Consider the following 24,715-nt stretch of genomic DNA (forward strand, 5'->3'; position numbering starts at 1 on the left):
TAGGAACGAATAAACAATCCTGCATTCTGTGAAAGCATCCAAGGAAATGCTACCTATGAAGTCTTCTCAGTAGAGATTTGGACACACAGGATAAAAAAAGCAATGCTGTGGGCCCTCTCTCCCAACACCTTCAAATATGTGCTTTGATTTGAAACAGATGGATTTTCTTTGAGCACAATACTCTGACAGCTAAAAATAAAACAAATGCCCTTTCTGATATTTTAGAATACCCAAGGCCCATGATTCAAGAAAATATATGGAGAAATGTCATCACTTATTTAACTCCTGTAAAGAGTTTCCAAAATAAAATTGCTGATGCTGCTTAGCTTGGTTCGTGTAAATATTTTTAAAGGAAAGGATCTAGATGCCTTTTTGTGCCTCAGCACTATAATAGACAAGATTTTAAAAGACTCTAAGTCCCTAGGAATAAATCAATAATATTTTTATATATATTAGAAGCTGTTTTAGCTCACAGAATACTCAGAGAGGCCTCATTTGATTTCTTTCTTGTAAGCATTTGGGAGATATATTTTATTTCAATTTTATAGATGAGGAAACTGAAGGGTACAGAACTGAGGTGATTTTTCCAAAGTCATCACCCCAAGGTTAACGCTTCCACATTCTAAACTCTTATTTTTTAAATCATGCAGTTTTGCTACTGATCTTTTGGTACTATAGTGTTCTGATTCCCCTTTATTCTACCTTGGTGTCTGTGGAAAATATTGCTAATGAGGTACTTTCCTCTAGCAGGGTTACCATGTGATAGCAATTTCCACCTTGACTCAGAGCAGTAGGAAAAATAACAAAGGAAAAATCACAAAGAGCATCTGCTGATGATAGCAAAGGCTGTAGAGGGGCTAGAATGGAAAATTCTGGGAACAAGACTAAAGCTTCCCTTAAATGCTACACAGCACTTTATGGATGGATCTCTTAACAATTTTTCTTTAGTCATCAGTAGATGACAATGATCTAGAATGTAGACTGCAGTAAGCAATTTTAAGTGGGCTAACCATAGAAAATGATCTGAGAATTTGCATGTACTGCCACAATTTATACACAACCAAGAAATTTTATGGTACTGCATTAAATAAGAATGACAGCTAGTTAATGTCTATACGTGATGACCTTCCACTGCCCTCATGTCTTCGCAATAGCTGGATGCCTTATACCAGCATTGATTCCTGCCATTCTAAATCTGCTTTCAAAGGCTTTTCTACTGCTGCAGTGGGTGCCAATGCAGCTATATTGCTCCACTTTAACTAAGCTCTTTCCATTATAATCTAAATCCTACATGCTTCATGCCAATTACCATAACTATCAGCTTTAATCTGACATTTCAAAAAACAGAATTTCAAATACCAGATACACATTCCATATTTCTCTTCCTACAAAAACATCCAAACTGTGCCAGTATTTGGTTTCAGGATTCATTCATCTGATCAAAAATTAGGTAATAAACTTGCTGAAGAAAAACTCCCAAGTCATTTTTGGAAGAATTGAAGAAAATTTTATAATGGACTGGATGTTAAATGATATTAGCAAATTATGTTGTTTTATTAGGTGTAATATGATATTACGTGTTTTAGGGAAAAGCCTGTTTCTAGGAAATGCCAATTGAAGTATTTGTAGGTAAAGTGTAATGATATCTGAAACTTACTTTTTGAATTTAATCCAAAAATAAATATACATATGTTTATAAAGAGAAAGTTATAGATAATAATATAGATTAAGCAAATGGAGCAGATATAAAAATTACTGAATAGTTTGTGGATATATTTGCTAACAGAGGTACTGAGGTAAAACAAATAAAACAAAGTTCCTGACTTCATAGTCCAGTAGTCTAATTAAAGGTATGCAAATACAATAACTACTACAATTTGTAATGAATACAGTACTAGCAGTGGAGGAGGTAATGGCAATCCAGTCCAGTATTTTTGCCTGGAAAATGCTATGGACAGAGGAGACTGGTAGGCTACAGTCTATAGGGTCGCAAAGAGTCAGACATGACTGAGCACACAAGCACACATAGTATTAGCAGTAGGTAGCAAGATACTTGAAAGCATAAAAGGGGAAGAAAATATATCTACCTACAGATGTGAAGTAAAGATTTCCACAGGGAGTGATGCTTATAGAGGGACTTAAAAATATATACATGAACAGAGAAGACATTGGCAGAGGCAACGGATGGGCATCACTGTAGAAGCCTGAAATAGCATAAAAGGGTTAGGAAACAGCACACTCTGGGTGACTAGGCCACTGAGCATGAGATGGAAAGAGTGAGAGATGAGCCTGGAAAGTCATGCAAACTGAGGATCTGAAAAGAAGAGTACATTCTACTAAAGAGTCATAGTATTTTCCTAGAGGCAGTATGAATCCTTAAAAAAATTTAAAATTGTTGTTAGCTTGATTATTGTGGTGATCACCCCACAATATATACAAATATGGAATCATTATTGCATACATCTGAAACTAACAATGTTACATGTAAATTATAGCACAATTTTTAAAGAGCTGTTAAGAAAAGGATGGGTTTCCCAGGTGGCTCAGTGGTAAAAATTCCGCCTGACAATTCAGGAGACACAGGAGATGGGAGTTCGATCCCTGGGTTGGGAAGATTCCCTGGAGAAGGAAATGGCAACCCACTCCAGTATTCTTGCCTGGAAAATCCCATGGACAGAGAAGCCTGGTGGGCTACAGTGCACAGGGTTGTGAAGAGTTGAACACAACTGAATGATTACACATGCACACATGCACATATGCAAGAAAGGGTACGGCATGCTCATTAATCCATGACTTATCAACTGAGTAGTTATTTGAACTCCTGGATCAAAACAACTACTTGGTTAGCATCTTACAGAAATAATCCTAAATTTCCCAACAATTTGAAGAAAATAATGACAATTTTTTTCTGATTAAATGAGCCAAGTCTAACCAGTTGGGCCCAGAGAAAGCATACCAATGGAGATTAAATACTGGAAGCTGTTAATTAAAGAACACATAGATAAATATGTGTCAGTTAAGAAAATATGACATGCATGTATAAGGACTAAAAACTAAACCAAAGAAAAGATAATTTAAGGAAAATGGTTCACAAATATTAGAAGATTAACTTTTAAAGGAAACCAACTCTGATGTTGGATAGCATCACCAATTCAATGGACATGAACTTGGGCAAACTCCGGGAGATAGTGAGGAACAGGGAGGCCTGGTGTGCTGTTGTCCATGGGGTCACAAAGAGTCAGACACAACTCAGCAACTGACCAACTCTGAATATTCATTGGAAGGGCTGATACTGAAGCTGAAGCTCCAATACTTTGGCCACCTGATGCAAAGAGCTGGCTCATTGGAAGGACCCTGATGCTGGGAAAGATTGAGGCCAGGGGGAGAAGGGGATGACAGAGGATGAGCTGTTTGGATGGCATCCCCAACTCAATGGACATGAGCTTGAGCAAACTCAGGGAGAGAGTGAAGGACAGGGAGGCCTGCTGTGCTGCCATTCATGGGTAAAGGGTCAGACACGAGTTAGTGACCAAACAACAACAACTTTGAAGAACTTTTCACCAGTGTGTCAATCCACTCATGAACACTGAATATTTTTTGTCAGAGATAATTGGCTATTCATTCAAGCCTATGAACAAACAATCCTCCTAAATTTTTAGGAGTCACTTGATACTGGATACCAAATGGCAAATGAAGATAAGGTCTCAGTGAAATGATTATCCAGTATAGAAACTATGTTTCCATATGCACTTTGCATTTTGAAAAATCCACCTTTATATATTTATAAAGAGAGCTACACTTCTACTGCTGTCTGATTCTGTTTAAGCCTATATTTACCTTTTAAAATTTGGTCAGTGTAAGATTAGCTTGGTTGCATTCTCAGACTCAATTTCCCTATTTTTTAACTCTTTCTTCACAAATCACACATACTGAATACTGGAAGAAAGTACATTTTAAGTAATTTTTCATTTTTGTTTTGTTAGATGTTGTGTATTGCCGGAGTCCCGCTCCAGCTGGTCCAGGGGTCCCCAAGGGATGAACGGCGTCGGCGAAAGGAAAAGAGACAGAGAGTTTTTTTTTTGATGATGGCCTAAAGACCACACTCTTTATTGCTTTAGTCTCTATTTATATAGCATATGATCTTCTACGTAATGATTCTTACAATATTTTTCCATTTAGATCAACATCCCCTGATTCTAAGATGTGTTAAAAGTTTTTTCCTAGTCTATTGTCACATTTTGGTTACATGTTTACCCCGAAACCTATTTTTATTTTACTAAAACATAATCTATAAATCATATTACTCCATCTGTTTATTTTGTACAGCCTGCTACTACAGTGAGTACAGTGTCTTGCTTCAATGACTAAAAACTATAGTGATGGCTAAGGGCAAAGTTTTTCATAGTACAGCCATTGTCAGTGGTGGCTTGTTTACCATCTACCCACATACCACAAGACTATTTCTGGCAAGGGGAAATCTTTTGCAGTTTACCTAGATACTATTTACAATGCAATTTATATATATATCTTTTCTGTTTGTGCTTAGATTTTGAGGGGAAAAGGAAATTGGCTTAGTTTCTGTAACTTTCCCTGATACATGACCCAAGTTTTCCAGTCATCAATAACAATCTCCTCATGAGGCCAGGTCACAATAGGCTTAGGGCTTGTTTTCCAAATGATCATGACCTTATTCCCTGGCTGAATGTTAGGGACCCACCAGTCAGGGGCCTCAGTAGGTTTAATCGTTTTTGGAATGTTTCTCTGGGGCAAGGGATCATATTTCTTTTTATTGAACTCTCATGATCTCATCATGGAAGCCCCTACAACTCCAGCCATCAAAGAATGAAACAGAGTTAGCCACAACAAAAGCATAGAAACAGGAAGGAGGGAAGGTTCCGATCCTGGAGAGAAACCGCTTTGCAGTTTCTTCTTGATTGGTGCCGTGACTTTGTCACCCGGCAGTAGTTCCAGAATGGCTCCCAACAGTGTATATGCTGGTAATGCTGTATATTGTCATCCTACATATTTAACTTCTATGCAGAGTACATCATGCAAAATGCCAGGCTGGAATAAGCACAAGCTAGAATCAAGATTTCTGGAATAAATATCAACAACCTCAGATATGCAAATGATACCACTTTAATGGCAGAAAGTGAAGAGGAACTAAAGAGCCTGTTTTTTTTTTTTCATTTATTTTTTTATTGGAGGATAATTGCTTTACAGAATTTTGTTATTTTCTGTCAAACCTCAACCTGAATCAGCCATAGGTATACATATATCCCCTCCCTTTTGAAATGTCCTCCCATCTCCCTCCCCATCCCACCCTTCTAGGTTGATACAGAGCCCCTATTTGAGTTTCTTAGCCATACAGCAAATTCCTGTTGGCTATCTATTTTACATATGGTAATGTAAAATACCATGTTACTCTTTGTAAAATTACATTACTCTAATGTAAAATTCCATGTTATTCTTTCCATACATCTCACACTCTCCTCCCCTCTCTGCATATCCACAAGGCTATTCTCTATGTCTGTTCCTCCACTGCTGCCCTGTAAGTAAATTCTTCAGTACCATTTTTCTAGATTCCATATATATGCGTTAGAATACGGTATTTATCTTTCTCTTTCTGGCTTACTTCACTCTGCATAATAGGTTCTAGGTTTATCCACCTCATTAGAATTGACTCCAAGGCATTCCTTTTTATGACTGAGTAATATTCTATTGTGTATACGTACCACAACTTCTTTATCCATTCATTAGTCGATGGACATCTAGGTTGCTTCCATGTTCTAGCTATTGTAAATAGTGCTGCAATGAACAATGGGATACATGTGTCTTTTGAATTTTGTTTTCCTCAGGGTATATGCCTAGAAGTGGGATTGCTGGGTCATATGGTGGTTTTTTCCTAGATTTTTAAGGAATCTCCATACCACCTTCCATTGTGGCTGTATAGTTCCCCTTTCTCCACACCCTCTCCAGCATTTATTGTTTGTAGATTTTTTGATGAGGGCCATTCTGACTGGTGTAAGGTGATATCTCATTGTAGTTTTGATTTGCATTTCTCTAATAATGAGTGATGTTGAGCATCTTTTCATGTGTTTGTTAGCCATCTGTATGTCTTCTTTGGAGAAATGTCTGTTTAGGTCTTTTTCCCACTTTTTTGGGTTGTTTGTTTTTCTGGTATTGAATTGTATAAGCTGTATATTTTCGAAATTAATCCTTTGTCAGTTGTTTCATTTGCTATTATTTTTTTCCCATTCTGAGGGTTGTCTTGTCACCTTGCTTATAGATTCCTTTGCTCTGCAAAAGCTTTCAAGTTTAATCAGATCCCACCTGTTTACTTTTGTTTTTATTTCCATTACTCTAGGATGTGGGTCATAGAAGAACTTGCTTTGATTTATGTCATCAAGTGTTCTGCCTATGTTTTCCTCTAACAGTTTGATCTTACCTCTTGATGAGGGTGAAAGAGGAGAGTGAAAAAACTCGTGTTTCAGAGTGAAAAAGTCACATCTGACTCTGAGAGCCCACAGACTGTAACCCAACAGGCTCCTTTGCCCATGGGAATTTCCAAGGCAAAAATATTGGAGTGGGTTGCCGTTTCCTTCTCCGTGGGATATTCCCAACCTAGGGATCAACCTGTGTCTCCTGCATTGGCAGGCTGATTCTTTATGTGGTGCCATGTGGGAAGCCTGCTGTGTATTCAACATACTCCTAATAACATGAGATGTTCTAACTTCACTTTTCAGACTTAAAACTTTTTCAGGGCTTAATGTAACACTATTTAATTTCTTTCTCTAATTTATAAGAGTGAGGAATTAATGGCTTATACTCACATGGTTATAACCCAGTATGGAAGAAGAATAAGAATTTTAATGCAAAGGTCTATTTAGGAGATAGCTCTGGGGAAATTTTAGGAATAAAGTAAATAAATATAGAAAGTCAAGAAACACCTGGCATAACAGGCAAATTTGGCCTTGGAGCACAGAATGAAGCAGGGCAAAGGCTAATAGAGTTTTGCCAAGAGAATGCACTGGTAATAGCAAACACCCTATTCCAACAACACAAGAGAAGACTCTACATGTGGACATCACCAGATGGTCAACACCAAAATCAGATTGATTATATCCTTTGCAGCCAAAGATGGAGAAGCTCTATACAGTAAGCAAAAACAAGACTGGGAGAAGACTGTGGCTCAGATCATGAACTGCTTATTGCCAAATTCAGACCTAAATTGAAGAAAGTAGGGAAAACCACTAGTCCATTCAGGTATGACCTAGATCAAATCCCTTATGAGTATAAAGTAGAAGTGACAAATAGATTTAAGGGACTAGATCTGATAGACAGAGTGCTTGATGAACTATGGACGGAGGTTCGTAACATTGTACAGCAGATAGGGATCAAAAAAATCCTCATGGGAAAAAAATGCAAAAAAGCAAAATGGCTGTCTGAGGAGGCCTTACAGATAGCTGGGAAGAGAAGAGAAGTGAAAAGCAAAGGAGAAAAGGAAAGATATTCCCATCTGAATGCAGAGTTCCAAAGAATAGCAAGGAGAGATAAGAAAGCCTTCCTCAGCAATCAATGCAAACAAATAGAGGAAAACAACAGATTGGGAAAAACTAGAGATCTCTTCAAGAAAATTAGAGATACCAAAGGAACATTTCATGCAAAGATAGGCTCGATAAAGGAGAGAAATGGTATGGATCTAACAGAAGCAGAAGATATTAAGAAGAGGTGGCAAGAATACACAGAAGAACTGTACAAAAAAGATCTTCACGACCCAGATAATCACGATGGTGTGATCACTCACCTAGAGCCAGACATCCTGGAATGTGAAGTCAAGTGGGCCTTAGAAAGCATCACTACGAACAAAGCTAGTGGAGGTGATGGAATTCCAGTTGAGCTATTTCAAATCCTCAAAGGTGATGCTGTGAAAGTGCTGCACTCAATATGCCAGCAAATTTGGAAAACTCAGCAGTGGCCACAGGACTGGAAAAGGTCAGTTTTCATTCCAATCCCAAAGAAAAGCAATGCCAAAGAATGCTCAAACTACCGCACAATTGCACTCATCTCACATGCTAGTAAAGTAATGCTCAAAATTCTCCAAGACAGGCTTCAGCAATACGTGAACCGTGAACATCCAGATGTTCAAGCTGGTTTTAGAAAAGGAAGAGGAACCAGAGATCAAATTGCCAACATCCGCTGGATCATTGAAAAAGCAAGGGAGTTCCAGAAAAACATCTATTTCTGCTTTATTGACTATGCCAAAGCCTTTGACTGTGTGGATCACAATAAACTGTGGAAAATCCTGAAAGAGATGGGAATACCAGACCATCTGACCTGTCTCTTGAGAAACCTGTATGCAGGTCAGGAAGCAACAGTTAGAACTGGACATGGAACAACAGACTGGTTCCAAAGAGGAAAAGGAGTATGTCAAGGCTGTATATTGTCACCCTGCTTATTTAACTTATATGCAGAGTACATCATGAGAAACGCTGGGATGGAAGAAACACAAGCTGGAATCAAGATTGCCGGGAGAAATATCAATAACCTCAGATATGCGGATGACACCACCCTTATGGCAGAAAGTGAAGAACTAAAGAGCCTCTTGATGAAAGTGAAAGAAGAGAGTGAAAAAGTTGGCTTGAAGCTCAAAGTTCAGAAAACTAAGATCATGGCATCTGGTCCCATCACTCCATGGGAAATAGATGGGGAAACAGTGGGAACTGTGTCAGACTTTATTTTTGGGGGCTCCAAAATCACTGCTGATGGTGATTGCAGCCATGAAATTAAAAGACGCTTACTCCTTGGAAGGAAGGTTATGGCCAACCTAGATAGCATATTGAAAAGCAGACGTTACTTTGCCAACAAAAGTCTGTCTAGTCAAGGCTATGGTTTTTCCAGTGGTCATGTATGGATGTGAGAGTTGGACGGTGAAGAAAGCTGAGCACCGAAGAATTGATGCCTTTGAACTGTGGTGTTGGAGAAGACTCTTTAGAGTCCCTTGGACTGCAAGGAGATCCAATCAATCCATCCTAAAAGAGATCAATCCTGGAAGGACTGATGTTGAAGCTGAAACTCCAATACTTTGGCCACCTCATGCGAAGAGTTGACTCATTGGAAAAGACTCTAATTCTGGGTATGATCGGGGGCAGGAGGAGAAGGGGACGACAGAGGATGAGATGGTTGGATGGCATCACCAACTCGATGGACACGGGTTTGGGTAGACTCCGGGAGTTGGTGATGGACAGGGAGGCCTGGCGTGCTGCAATTCATGGGGTCACATAGAGTTGGACACGACTGAGTGACTGAACTGAACTGAATAGATTGCTGGAAGAGTACTCAAAGAAAAGAAGAGAGATAAAAAAACTTTAATGTAAACAACATTAAAGTCCTTAGTAAGCACTTGTATACTAGATCCCTGGGAGGAATTATAACATCTGCTGGGCTTTTTTCTAATGTGAATTCCTGGGCTATCAATTAGAAATGGAAAATTATGTGGCCCACAGTAACTAATCAGACTCTAGGATTCTCTCACACTAGCCTTTGGTCATACCACTAGAAGAAAACAAAGAAAATGTTGACATTGTCAGAGAAGAAACAGGGAGGTCTTTATCTACTTAAAACTACTACAATATTGTAAAGTAATTAGCCCCCAACTAAAATAAATAAACTTATTTTAAAAAATTAAAAAATTAAAAAAATTAAAAAAAAACACTAGGATGGATGGAGGGGAGGGAAGCAGTGAGGTTCCGAAATCTCTTTGAAGTAGCTCAGATTAAAGAAGATCAAAGCAACAGTCTTTGCCAATTGGGGAATGGACAGTTTGGGTTCCTTTAGCAATGATCCCTCTGATAAGCCACCTTGCAGAGGCTGCTCCTCCTATCTCATGGAGCCTTATATCAAGTGTGCAGTTTCCTTTTTTCCTCTGCTTACTGTGTTTCACTCGATGATTTGAGTACAAGAAACATCAAAGTGATCATACTTATGAAATAATGACCTCAGATTTTCCTGTTCTTGACCCTAGCTGGACTTCTCAAGAAGAAATGGCCCTTTTACAAGCTGTGATGGACTGTGGCTTTGGAAATTGGCAGATGTAACCAATCAGATGTGCACCAAGACCAAGGAGGAGCATGAGAAGCACTATATGAACCATTTCATCAATAACCCTCTGTTCACATCTACCCTGCTGAACCTGAAGCAAGTGGAGGAGGCAAAAACTGATGACACTGCCATTCCATTTCACTCTGCAGATGATCTTCCCCGACCTGCCTTTGACTTCTTGCTTTCTCAGGACATGGCAGGATACATGTCAGCTCAAGCAGATTTCACTGAGGAGTTTGACAATTATGCAAATTGGGACTTGAGAGATACTGATTTTGTTGAAGATGACTGGGACATTTTACACGCTCTGAAGATGGCTATAGTAGGTACCTATCATTTCAGGTTAAAGGAGAGACAAAGATGAAGAAAAAAATTATGAGACCATGGATTAATCAACCTTAGGAAGTTTCAGTTAATGGAACAAGGACACCCCAAGGAAGTCCAAGACCTTTATGAAAAGGTGAGGTGATTTGCAAGGATAATGGGGCCGGTGGTGCCTGACAAGCTCACTGAAACCCAGGCATTGGAATTTGAACTCCAAAGAGAAATCAAAAGGCTCCAAGAATATAGGATGGCAGACATTACCAATTTTTGTAGCGCCAGAACCTACAATCACCTCAAGAAGACTCAAGAAGAGGAACGCCTCAAACGCACAATGCACTCCGAGGTCCTCCAGTACATCCAGGACAGCAGCTCCTGCCAGCAGTGGCTCTGCCAGCAGGCTGACATTGATTCTGGCTTGAGTCCTTCTGTTCGAATGACTTCGAATTCAGGTAGATGAAGTGCACTGCACTTGAACCTCCCTGGCACAGAGAAGTTGAGTGAAAAAGAAAAGGAGCTCTGTCAGATGGTGAGGTTGGTCCCAGGAGCCTATTTAGAATACAAATCTGCTCCATTCAACAAATGTAATAAGCAAGGGGGCTTGAAACTGGCACAGGCAAGAGCACTCATCAAGATAGACATGAACAAAACCCAGAGAATCTATGATTTCCTCAACTGAGAAGGATACATCACCAAAGCCTGAGGCTCCCCAGGAGTGTGGTGGGCCAAAGGGCCACAAGAGCATTCTGGAGCCTCATTTTTTAACTGAATTCTCATTGATAAAAGAAGGAAAGAAAAAAGGAAATCTTCAGTTGTATTAGTGTCTACTTTCTTCTCCACCCTGCTTTAAAATACTCCTGTTGTTGGTATTATGCTGCAGAGTTATGTGCTAGATAAGCTATTATTAATTGAGTGTGGGCATTCATTCCTAACACCTCTTGTAACTAAAACAAGAACCACAGTACCTCACATCACAGTATTGGTAGAAATAGAACTAAACCAGTCTGTAGCCCCAGGAGTCCAGCTCAGACCCTCATACCTGCTTGCGGGTTGGTTTTCTGATTATCTGTTTTGCCTTCAAACATTACAGACAGATGTAAAATAAAGAGGCTATATAGAAAGAAACCTTTCTCCTTCTGTTTGAGGTTTTCTTTTTAAGCTAACAACTTATACTTATGAGCAGAAAGGAGGAAAACCTCCCCCATGATGGTCTTGTCCCAAACTGTACCTTGAACTTGAATGTCTGGCTCTGTAATCTGCAGTCTGACTCTCTCATTTGCAGAAGACTTTTTGAGTAGGTAGCACTGGATATAAAATGTCTCTGCTAGTTTTAGAATGAATGGATTAAAATGTTTTGCTACTTTAAAAAAAAGAAAAAAAAAACTAGGATGAAGAATGCAAATAGCCAGATTTTTATTACTGTTTAATCAAGAAGCACCTGAGATAATCCTGCTAAGTTTTCCATTGAGTTCATGGCCTAGAAAATTTAATACAGCCCTCAGGGAGCCTGTGGGCACAACACAAAGGTGCCATCTAAAATTTGAAATATTTAAAGTCCCAGTGTAACCTTTAAAAATGCTTGCAAATTTTGTATTCTTCTCCTTAATATATCAATGCTTCTTTTGAAGTAAAAATGGCTTCAGCTATGTACAAGTTAAATTACTAGCCGTTTTCATAAATCTTTGAATAAAACCAACACTTTCTAAGATAACCATGCTTATTTCCAGCTTTATACTCCCAAACCATACTCAGCTGGAGAAGAATGACCCAGAAAAAATCTAAAGGTTTCCATGTAAAGATCACATGCTTAGGATAACACTGAGGTCTCTACTGCTCCAGAGGAGGACTATCTTCTCTTCAGTTAGTGAAGACTGTTGGTATTTTATTCACTCATTCGTGTCTGATTCTTGCAACCCCATGGACTGTAGCCCACCAGGCTCCTCTGTCCATGGGGATTTCCCAGGCAAGAATACTGGAGTGGGTTGCCAGGCCTTTCTCCAGGGGATCTTCCCCACCCAGGGATCGAACCCAGGTTTCCTGAAATGTAGGCAGATTCTTTACTGTCTGAGCCACCAGGGAAGTCCAGCTTCCTACAAGGAAAGTTGATATTTTAAAGATATTTTTCACTACTAGGGGAACTACTAGTACTACGGTACTACTGGTCATGTCTTGAGATCAGAGAAGAAAAAGAAATTATACTTTAGGTTAAACTAAGAAAAATTCAAGGGAAAAACAATGATTTTTCCCAGCTTTGGCTATGCTATGCTCATCTTTAGATCAATAGCAACTGAACTTAGAAGTGAATGCCATGATTTTGCCAACAGAAAACTGTAAGGTTTTAGGCCCCACAGTAGTCAGACAGCATAACATGAGGCAGTATGATTAGAAATCTGAACAAGAACTTTCTTTTCCTTTTTTTTCAACTGACTATATAATTGACTATAATATTTGTTGCAGGTGAACAATATAGTTGTTCAACACATACACATTCTGAAATGACCTCCATAAGTCTAGTAACCATCTATCACCATACAAAGTTTTAAATTATTGTTGACTATATTCCCTATGCTGTACATTACCTCCCCACGACTTATTTAGTATATGACTAGAAGTTTGTCCTGGGCTTCCCTGATAGCTCAGTTGGTAAAGAATCCACCTGCAATGCAGGAAACCCTGGTTCAATTCCTGGGTTGGGAAGATCCGCTGGAGAAGGGATCGACTACCCACTACAGTATTTGTGGGCTTCCCTTGTGTTTCACCTGGTAAAGAATCTGGCTGTAATGCAGGAGACTTGGGTTCAGTCCCTGGGTTGGGAAGATCCCCTGGAGAAGGGAAAGGCTACTCACTCCAATATTCTGGCCTGGAGAATTCCATGGACTGTATAGTCAACGGGGTCGCACAGAGTCAGACACAACTGAGTGTAAATGCTGTGCTGTGCAAAAGTTTATACTTATTAATCTCCTTTGCCAATTTTATTCATTCCTCCATCTGCCTCTCCTCTGGCAACCCACCAGTTTATTACTTGTATCTATGAGTCTGTTTCTGCTTTGTTTTGTTCACTAATTTGTTTTTATGTTCCACATACAAGTGAAATTATACAGGATTTGTCTTTCTCTGTCTGGCTTATTTCACTTTACTTAATACATTATCAATCCATCTATGTTGTTGTAAATGGAAAGATTTCATTCTTTCTCATGACTAATATTCCATTTCATACATTAACAGCATCTTCTTTATCCATTCACCTATCAATGAACACTTAGCTGGCCTCCAAGTTTTGGCAACTATAAACCACTGTGATGAACAAAGGGATGCATATATTTCTTCAAATTAGTGAGTTTTGTTTTCTTTGTATAGATGTAAAAGATCTTTTACATCTTTGTATAGATGTACACTCTTTGTAAAGAGTGGAATTGGTATGGTAGTTCTATGTTTAATTTATTTAAGAATCTCCATGCTGTCTACCATAGTGGCCACACAAATTTATATTCTCATCAATAGTGTAAGAGGGTTCCCTTTTCTCCACATCCTCTCTAGCATTTATTGCTTGTAGATTTTTTGATGACAACCATTCTGATCGGTGTGAGGTGATACCTCATTGTAGTTTTGATTTGCAAATCTCTAATAATTAGTGATACTGAGAATCTTTTCATGTGTTTGTTTTCTATCTGTATGTCTTCTTTGGAGAAATATCTATTTAGGTCTTCTGCCATTTTTTCACCAGGCTGTTCTTTTTATTATTGAGCTACATGTGCTGTTTGTATATTTTAGAGATTAATCTTTCATCAGTTGCCTCACTTGCAAATATTTTCTCTCATTCTGAAGATTGTCTTTTTGTTTTGTTTACGGTTTCTTTTGTTGTGAAAAAACTTTTAGGTTTAACTAGGTCCCTTTTGTTTATTTTTGTTTTTATTTTCATTACTCCAGGATATGGGTGACAAAAGATCTTGCTGCAATTTATGTCAGAGAGTGTTATGCCTATGTTTTCCTCTAAGAGTTTTAGTGTCTGGCCTTACTTTTATGTCTTTAATCCATTTTGAGGTTTGTGTGTGTGTGTGTGTGTGTGTGTGTGTGTACGGTGTTAGAGAGTGTTCTAATTTCATTCTTTTACATGTAGCTATCCAGTTTTCCCAGCACCACTTATTGGTGAAACTGTCTTTTCTCTATCGTATATTCTTGTATCCTTTGTCACAGATTAGGTATGTGGGTTTACCTATGGGCTTTCTATACTGTTCCATTGATCTATTTTTTTGGTAATGTGCCAGTACCATACTGTCTTGATTACTGTAGCTTTGTATTATAGTCTGAAGCCAGGGAGCCTGATTCCTCCAGCTCCATTTTCTTTCTCAAGATTGATTTGGCTATGTGGGGTTTTTTTCTATTTCTCTATAAGTTGTAAAAAAAATTTTGTTCTAATTCTATGAAAATTTCCATTGGTAATCTGATAGGGATTACACTGAATTTGTAGACTGCTTTGGGTAGTACTGTTCAGTTCAGTTCAGTCCCTCAGTTGTGTCCGACTCTTTGCGACCCCATGAATTGCAGCACGCCAGGCCTCTCTGTCCATCACCAACTCCTGGAGTCTACCCAAACCCATGTCCATTGAGTCGGTGATGCCATCCAACCATCTCATCCTCCATCGTCCCCTTCTCCTCCCACCCCCAATCCTACCCAGCATTAGGGTCTTTTCCAATGAGTCAACCCTTCGCATGAGGTGGACAAAGTATTGGAGTTTCAGCTTCAACATCAGTCCTTCCAATGAACACCCAGGATTGATCTCTTTTAGGATGGATTGATTGGATCTCCTTGCAGTCCAAGGGACTCTCAAGAGTCTTCTCCAACACCACAGTTCAAAAGCATCAATTCTTCAGTGCTCAGCTTTCTTCACCGTCCAACTCTCATCCATACATGACCACTGGAAAAACCATAGCCTTGACTAGACGGACTTTTGTTGGCAAAGTAATGTCTCTGCTTTTAAATATGCTGTCTAGGTTGGCCATAACCTTCCTTCCAAGGAGTAAGCGTCTTTTAATTTCATGGCTGCAATCACCATCAGCAGTGATTTTGGAGCCCCAAAAAATAAAGTCTGACACTGTTTACACTGTTTCCCCATCTATTTCCCATGGAGTGATGGGACCAGATGCCATGATCTTAGTTTTCTGAACTTTGAGCTTCAAGCCAACTTTTTCACTCTCCTCTTTCACCTTCATCAAGAGGCTCTTTAGTTCTTCTTCACTTTCTGCCATAAGGGTGGTGTCATCCGCATATCTGAGGTTATTGATATTTCTCCTGGCATCTTGATTCCAGCTTGTGTTTCTTCCAGTCCAGCATTTCTCATGATGTACTCTGCATATAAGTTAAATAAGCAGGGTGACAATATACAGCCTTGATGTACTCCTTGTCCTATTTGGAACCACTTTGTTGTTCCATGTCCAGTTCTAACTGTTGCTTCCTGACCTGCATACAGGTTTCTCAAGGGACAGGTCAGATGGTCTGGTATTCCCATCTCTTGCAGGATTTTCCACAGTTTATTGTGATCCACATAGTCAAAGGCTTTGGCATAGTCAATAAAGCAGAAATAGATGTTTTTCTGGAACTCTCTTGCTTTTTTGATTATCCATCGGATGTTGGCAATTTGATCTCTGGTTCCTCTGCCTTTTCTAAAACCAGCTTGAACATCTGGAAGTTCACGGTTTATGTATTGCTGAAGCCTGTCTTGGAGAATTTTGAGCATTACTTTACTAGTGTATGAGAAGAGTGCAATTGTGCGGCAGTTTGAGCATTCTTTGGCATTGCCTTTCTTAGGGATTGGAATGAAAACTGACCTTTTCCAGTCCTGTGGCCACTGCTGAGTTTTCCATATTTGCCTAAAACCTATGTGTATATACATATACACACACATACATATATATACGTTATATATTATAGGTTATAGGTTATATATTATATACATTTTATGGTTATAGGTTATAACCATATATATATATATGGTTGTCCCTTTTAGGCTATCTCTTAAGTTGAGATCCATTTTAAAAGCCTTATATTTTCATACTCTCCAAGTTTTTATATTTTTGATATTATATTTTACATGTTTTTATTTTGCATATTCTGTAAGTGGTTATTATAGATTTGGATGATTTTTACTACTTTTGTCTTTTAACCTTCTTACTAGTTTTGTAATGTTACTATATGTTTGCCTCTACATGAAATTTTTTTCTTTCATAATTTTCTTATTTCCAGTTGTAGCCATCTCTTCTCCACTTAGAGTAATCCTTTTAACATTTCTTGTAAGGCCAATTTAGTGGTGATGAACTCCTTCAGGTTTTGCTTGTATATAAAACTCTAAATGATAATCTTGCCAGGTCAAGTACTCTTGGCTGTCAATTTTTTCCCTATCATATCATTCCACTTCCTTCTAACCTGCAGTTTCTGCTGAAAAGTCAGTGTATTGTATTCTGGGAGCTCCCTTGTACCTAACTAGTTGTGTCTCCATTGCCATTATTAGTTTCTTTATCTTTGCTTTTTTTCATTTTAATTATAGTATGTCTTGGTGTGGACCTCTAGATTCATCTTGTTTGGGACTTTCTGTGTCCCTAGATGTCTGTTTCCTTGCCAGGTTAAGGATGTTTTCAGCTATTATTTCTTCAAAAACTTCTCTGCCCCTTTCTCTATCTCTTCTCCTTCTAAGACCCCTATAATGTGAGTATTTGTGCACTTGATGTTATCCCCAAGGTCCTTTAAACTATACTCATTTTTCTCATACTTTTTTCTTTTCAGCTTGCATTATTTCCCCTACTCTTGTCTTCTAGATCTCTGGTCCATTCTTCTATATCATCTAATCTACTGTTGATTCCCTCTAGTGTACTTTTTATTTCAGTTGTATTCTTCAGTTCTGGTTGATTCTTTATACATTTTTTATCTCTGTTGAAATTCTCATGGTGTTCATCCATTTTTATCCCAAGTTCTGTGACCATATTTATGACCATCATCCTGAACTTTTTATTGAGTCTATCAAAATATTTCCATTTTGTTTAGTCCTTTTTCTGAGGTTTTGTCTTGGTCTTTCATTTGGAACATATTCTTCTGTCTCCCATTTTGCCTAATTCTCTGTGTTTACTTCTTTGTATTTTGTAGGTAAGTTATATCTCTCAACCTTGGAGAAGTGGTCTTATGTAGTAGATGTCCTCAGGGACACAGAAGCACACCCCCCTCTGGCCACCAGAGCCAGATGTGTAACAGGTATTCCCAATGTGAGCTGTATGCAAATTTCTGTTGTGGTGGTGCTGACTGCTACACTCACACTGGTATTCAGGGCTGGCTCCTGGCCCAGCTGGCTGCAATGACCAGCAGTGTATGACTGTAGGTTCACTGCAAGTAGGGTAGGCCCTCAATGTGACTGGGTGTAAGGAACAATGGTATGTTACTGCTGCTAGGGGGCAGAGATCCCCAGTTCACAACCACTGAAGAGGTCCTGGTAGGCAAGGCAAGCCCCTAGCACAACTGGCTATGAGATCTGGTGTTGCAAAACCACTGCAGATCCCTGGATGTAACAGTCTAGAAGGAGCATTTCAAAATGGCACCCCTCTAGTACAGCTGTCTGCAAAGTAGAATAAGATCACAAAAATTACTGCTGCCAGAATCTCAGTCCCCAGGGAGTGTTACAGCTGCCTCTTATCTCTCTTCAAGTTTAGCAAGTGGCACCTTTCAAATTGCTGCCTCTACATTGGGACGCAGATTGAGTGAACTTCTGCATGTGCTCTTTAAGAATGGAGTCTCAGTTTCCCACAGTTGTTTGGCTCTCTGAACATAAGCCCTGCTTAGTTTTCAAAGCCCAACATTTTGGGGGCTCATATTCCTGGTACAGACTCCCAGGGTGGTGAGCCTGAGTGAGGGTCAGATTCCTTGCTCCTCAAGGAAGACTTCCGTAGTTGTGACTTTCCTTCCACTTTTCTGGTTCACAGTACTGGGGATACGGGTCCTGACTAGACCATATCTCCACTCCTCCTACCTATCTTGTTGTGGCCCTTTCTTTATATATATTGTTGTGGAACATTTTTTCTGCTAGTCTTCAGGTCATTCTCAGAGATGGTTGTTCTGTAAGTAGTGGCAATGCTGGTGTGCCCATGGGAGGAGGTAAGCTCAGGATCTTCTTACTTTATAATCTGGATTCAGACCCAGAATCATAATTTTCTGCTGGGGTAGGGAAGAGTGCCATCGCTGATGGAGAAAGGTACTATCTCTGAATGCATATGATAAGTAAAAGTGAAAGTGTTAGTTGCTCAGTCATGTCCGACTGTGACCTCATGGACTGTAGCTTGCCAGGCTCCTCTGTCCATGGAATTCTCCAGACAAAAATATTGAGTGGGTTGACATTTCCTTTTCCAGGGGATCTTTCTGACCCAGGGATTGAACTCAGGTCTCCCACATTGCAGATTCTTTACTGTCTGAGAGGTGCTAGGTATGCACAGATGAGTCACTAAAGTTCCATTTATCCTTCAGATCTCAGTCTAGCCATTGAGCCCTCAGAGAGGTCTCTCTTGATTCTCTGGTGTTAGTTTCATCAGTCTGTTCACATATCCTGTAGACTCTACTTAAATCGATAAATATTTGTGTTCTCAACTTAATTGTGTGAACCTTTAAGATATGCTGCAGGCAGTGTACCTTATTCTCACTGTCTTAAATATAGTGAGCCCTCACTAAATGTAAATTGGTTACTAGATTAAATAATGACCACTTTACTACCAGACATCAGTGGTAAGTAAGTAATAATAATTGGTTTTATGCTCCCTCTCTCTTTCTCTCTTTTCATTAATACATTCCTTCCATTTATGAGAAGTGTATATACCCCTAAAACCCCTAAATAACCTTAAAACTTTTATGTAATGGCTTATTTTCTGAACAAAATGAAAGCAGATCTATCTTATCTTTCCCAGATTCATTTATGTTGGATTAGCATGCTACCCTCAGCAGCCCTGAGTGCTGCTGAACTACCCTTCATTCATATCAATATCATCATTTTGGTGAGGCTATTAAACAAATAACGTAATGCCTTGTGAAATAGCTTAAAATTAAGATACAATACAGCCAACATAATTGCAATAAACTGGAAAGATACAGGGAGAAGGGGAGTTTCTTATATATTGGAGTTCTTCCCAAAATAAAGATGCAAATTTTTAAGAGAGAGAAAAACAATTTAAAACACACACAAAACAGGTCCTATTCAATGAATTATGACTTTTTCGTTACTTCTCCCAAGTAGTTGTGAATGCAGACTGTAAAATATTAATCAGGTTCAATCTCTACTCATCATGTAGGACAGATGGAAAACTCAGATATAAAGGTTATTAGTCTCGATTCAGGTCATTTGGAAAAGTATCTTCTGGAGCTAGCATGCACTGGTCAGAGATTAGAACAAATATGATTGGACAGTAAAAGCAAAATGATGTCATTGGTTAAGTCATCTGAGACAGGTGGTCTGTAGGCTGCACCTTAATTCCCCTACCATCTTCAATCTGTCAGATAAAATTAATGACTCACTCCAAACAACAAATGACTGTTGTTTGAGGCTACAGAACAAATTCTTTTGCAAGGTCACTACACATGAGCACCACATACTTTATTCACCTCTGACTAAGACAATCAAGAGAGAAATAACAAATTTGAATCTGACATTGCAGTTCTACCACTGTGGCATTAGAAAAGCAAGAGAATCAGGGCCTTCTATATAAAGAATATGACATGGTCAAAGTGCTACAAGGGATAAATGATTTAAGAAAAGTAACTTGATTCTCAGATATATGGTTTAGAGATCAGACACATAGAAAAAAGCCCCATCTCTAAAATGTTGACATAGCAATGGAAACTGCTACAGTATTGAAAATTTTATTTTCACACGAGTCAAGAATTTAAGAACTATAGCATGTGGTGCCACCAGATTTTTTTTTCAGGCATTTTGTCATCTGTCTCAGCACTGTACTCAAATGAGTGGAGAAGCCCAAATGAGTGGGGAAGTCCAAGTTTGCTAGGCTAAAAATTGTTGATTTTTTCTGAAACAAATGGACTAAGTAGCTGACCATGGATTTCCATCACGAGGATTCAATCATAGGCCAAAATACCACTTAGAAGAGATTTTAGGGATAGATACAGTCTTTAACATCCCTTCTAAGTCTCATATTTCAGACTACCAAATCATCCTGTACTTCTCCATATCACATACAGCTCTTATAATTATTTCTTTAACAGCATTCTTCCTGTAAGTACTACAAGGTCAGGAGCTAATTCTACCTTCTCCATTGTTGTGTGCTCAGAGACTAGCACAGTGTCTAATAGATGAAGTGTTTAATAAAATACTGTTTATTAACTGACAAGTCTTATAAACCTAAAAAGAGTGATTGTTGAATTAAATGTTTTGAAATAAAATTGGCGTATGCTGTGCTGTGCTTAGTCGCTCAGTCGTCCTTGACTCTGCAGCCCTATGAATTGTAACCCACCAGGTTTCTCTGTCCAAGGGGATTCTCCAGGTAAGAATATTGGAGTGGGTTGCCAAGCCCTCCTCCAGGGGATTTTCCCAACCCATGGATGGAACCCAGGTTTCCCACATTGCAGGCGGATTCTTTAACGTCTGAGCCACCAGGGAAGCCCAAAATTGGCATGATTTCCTCCTAAATTTAAACGGAAGGTATTTTAAAGAAAGTTTAGATTATTGTAACTTCTGAAGTTTCAAGTTAAAATATGTGGTTTTAAGCTGACTTCATGTTTCATTATTACAGGGAAATAAATATCATGTTAATAATAATAAATATCATTCCTAGTTTCCTAAACCACTCCTAGTAAATATTAGTAGGTATGTGTGTGAAAAAAATATATATATATATGAGAGAATACATAGAGAGCATAGGGGCTTCCCAAGTGGCACTAGTGGTAAAGAACCCACCTGCCAATACAGGAGACATAAGAGATGCAGGTTTGATCCCTGGATGGTGAAGATCCCCTGGAGGAGGGCATGACAATCCACTGCAGTATTCTTGCCTGGAGAATCCCATGGACAGAGAGCCTGGCGGGCTACAGTCCATAGGGTCACAATCAGTCGGACACAACTGAAGAGACTTGGTATGTACATGCACACATATAAAGAATATATATAAAAGAATCATATATAGAGAGATAAAGCATAAATAATATAAATAGAGGCATTTGTATCATTTCAAAACTTTTATTTCCCTTGAATTATAATTGAAATGATAAAATTTAGTTAAATATTTTCTTCCAAATAAATAATGTTGCTACTTCTGTCAAAATTCTTTTGGAAGTTTTAGAAATTTTTGAGGAATGCAATAATAAAAAATAAAGATGCCACCAAATTACATATGATTAATATTGGGAGGAAAAAAAATCATAAAATCTAAAAAGATTCTGCCTTCAGATTACTTCAAAACTGACTTAATTTCCCATTTTATTTTCATGAAACTAAAAATCAGAGCTGTAGAATATAGTGTGATTTATTCCAGAAAAATGACAGTCATTATTTTGCATACTCAAATGAGAGACAACTGACTCACATCAAAAGACTGACAATGAGAAGTTCATGAATTTTAACTTAAAATGTGCAAACTTTGAATATACAATTTCTATTATTCCCTTCTTTCACTTTTTTTTCAAATATCACACTGATAGCATTAATTGTATAAATCAGGGATTTCCCACACCTCTCAATGTCAAGAGATGCAAACTCAGGGCTTATAGGTGGAATGCCTGCAGGCAGATGTATCTGTATAACTGAATGCCTTTACAAGGATCATGTATTCACCAGTTTGCTGTAGTTGATACCACTTTCCCTTATTCTACCCTAGCCTTCTTATACATGTGCACAATCTCCCTGGCACTTTCTGAGATCATTTGATTTTTTGACCCCAGACTTAGACAAACCCCTAAGAAATAACAAAACATTTTTTCCCTTTATTCAATCAAACATCATGCTTCATAGATATATGTATAATTATATGCCTTCATGGAAATAATGCAGTGCTCCAATGGTAGTAAAAATACTAATGCAACATAAAAAATTCAGAATAAAACATATATATGAATAAATAATGAAATGTAGAAAGATTACACAGTATCTAGGCACATGGCCAGATGATTTTTATGCAATATATTATTCAGTGCTCAAAACTATGAGAAAGGTAATATCATTATCACCATTTTGTAGATGAGAGTACTAATGTTCATCAAGATAAATTTCTTACTGGGGGTCAGCTAGTAATGGCTAGACTGAAATTCAATCTAAGTGCATTGACTACATATTTGTACTGTTAATCACAGTAATATTTTATGTGTGTGCATGCATGTGTGTGTGAAGACAGAAAGACAGAGATATTGCATATATGAAAGGGCAACTTTTCCTTTCTTCTCATTAGTGGTTTCTTGAAGAAGGTAAGTTTTGACAAAGGAAATACCTTCCAGTTACATTATGCTGAACAGATCACTGGCTGAACAAACTTCAGTGACCATGCAGCCATTTGGCAGAACAGAATCTTCAACATCATTATTATATGGGGTATCGAATTGTATTAGAATACACTAAAGTGTTTGTTATCTTTATCGCTTTTTTTATTGATATGATGGATACCACAGGACATAATGTCTGAAACTGTAACAAATATAATTTAATATAATGACTTTAAAGAAATAAGTTGGAAAAGGTATGAAAAGATAGCAAGAGCTTGTTATATGGCAAGAATTGACTGACATATTTTACATGTAGAGTATAATAACAATTTTTATAACACTTTTATAAGGATGTACTCTAGTTTTTAAGTTGTTTTAGTAATATGAAAACTCCTTATTAACTGAGAAGATTTAATAAGCCAGAACTATAAACTTAGCTGAATATGTACTTCAGTTTTAGCAATACATAGCTTGATTGTACTCATGAATAATATGAGTTACATGTGAAGTAAATAGCACAGACTGACCAAGAGAATAAATACTGGTGTCAATAACTCCTGTTTGAATCCTGGTAGCACATTTTTTTCTAGTTGTCTGATATTTGAGGTATTAAATTTTTGAAACTCCAACTTTTCCATGTCAAAAATAGCACTCTATTGTATGCTGTTAATAGTAACGATCAAATTATATAAAACAAGAGACGCATTTACATGGTAAACACCAGTCATCATAGCTGTTATTAATATTAAGATATAATGATACACATGGTGATACCATTAAAGATGTAGAAATGGGAAGAACAGAATGATTAATTTCTATAAATCAGACTTACCACCAACCTTGTCTTCTCTCTGAATATGAATTTGTGATTCCTGGTTGGTCTGATATGATAAGCATCTGCAGGGTGCTTGCCTATTGGATGGAAGACAGGTTTAACTGTTAGTTTTGAATGACGAGACTCATAACAATACTAAGCACAGAACATTTTTAGAAATAAATGAAAAATAATGAGATTATTCTCTTGTTTCAGCAATCATCCTTCATCTTGTCTCTCTTACTGAATGCATCTATAAATTCTAGACATAATAGATGGAGCAGCTATCTGAGAACATCAGTATTTTCTTATCTGGTTTCAACAAAATTTTGGATCTGTATGTGGACATCAGCACACACAATAAGCTATGGTGAGAAGACATCAAGTCAGGTAGGAGGATTAGGAAAGTGGCCTCATAATGCTCAGAAAGAAAAGTGGATAGCTCCCTCTTTCTTCTCACTGTTGCCTCTTGCCCCAGCCCATGATGACTCATGAGGGCACTAGGGAGAGGACATATATTCCCTCTGATAAATGGAACCATGAACCCAAGATGTGGGGAGTGTATCGACTGCTTTTATGTCACTGTGATTCCACTGTTTGGCTCCAGACATGATCACATTCAAAGGAAATGAGTGGAAGAACAGGGCAAATAAAATCCCATATTTCAAGCCAGAGGATTCCTGGGGAATCAGAAAATATTAATGAGATTATAAAGAGGGAGAGTATTGGAAAATAATCCTTATAAATGAGCTTATGAACTACTGAACTCACCACTGAGCTGTTATATACACTTTTGACCCTAAACAATATATCACAGACTTTTTGAAAACAAGTAAGATATAGATCACTGTCTAGATCTCAGACTGGCCACTGGGTAGCACACACATGTGGCAGATACAAAGAGCACTGTAAAGGCTTTGAAATAGAACTGATGTTGTAAACACAATCAAAGAAGGGCAAACTGGAACTTTGGGTCTGAGTGGCATTGAGTGTTTTTCCAGCTAAAACAAAAATGTAAATATTTCTAATAAA

General features: G+C 38.2%; 1 long non-coding RNA gene and 1 pseudogene across 1 annotated transcript in view; one reads left to right on the top strand and one right to left on the bottom strand.

Moving 5' to 3' along the window:
• LOC145517994 (uncharacterized) overlaps positions 1-24,715 on the bottom strand; it is an 84,248-nt gene that overhangs the window by 47,671 nt on the left and 11,862 nt on the right. The gene's annotated exons all lie outside the window — the stretch shown is intronic.
• On the top strand, positions 9,815-11,125 carry LOC145519088 (transcriptional adapter 2-alpha pseudogene; annotated as a pseudogene).

Source organism: Giraffa tippelskirchi, chromosome 8, assembly GCF_054371585.1.
Source record: "Giraffa tippelskirchi isolate mGirTip1 chromosome 8, T2T-mGirTip1v1.2.pri, whole genome shotgun sequence".
Classification (NCBI taxonomy): domain Eukaryota; kingdom Metazoa; phylum Chordata; class Mammalia; order Artiodactyla; family Giraffidae; genus Giraffa; species Giraffa tippelskirchi.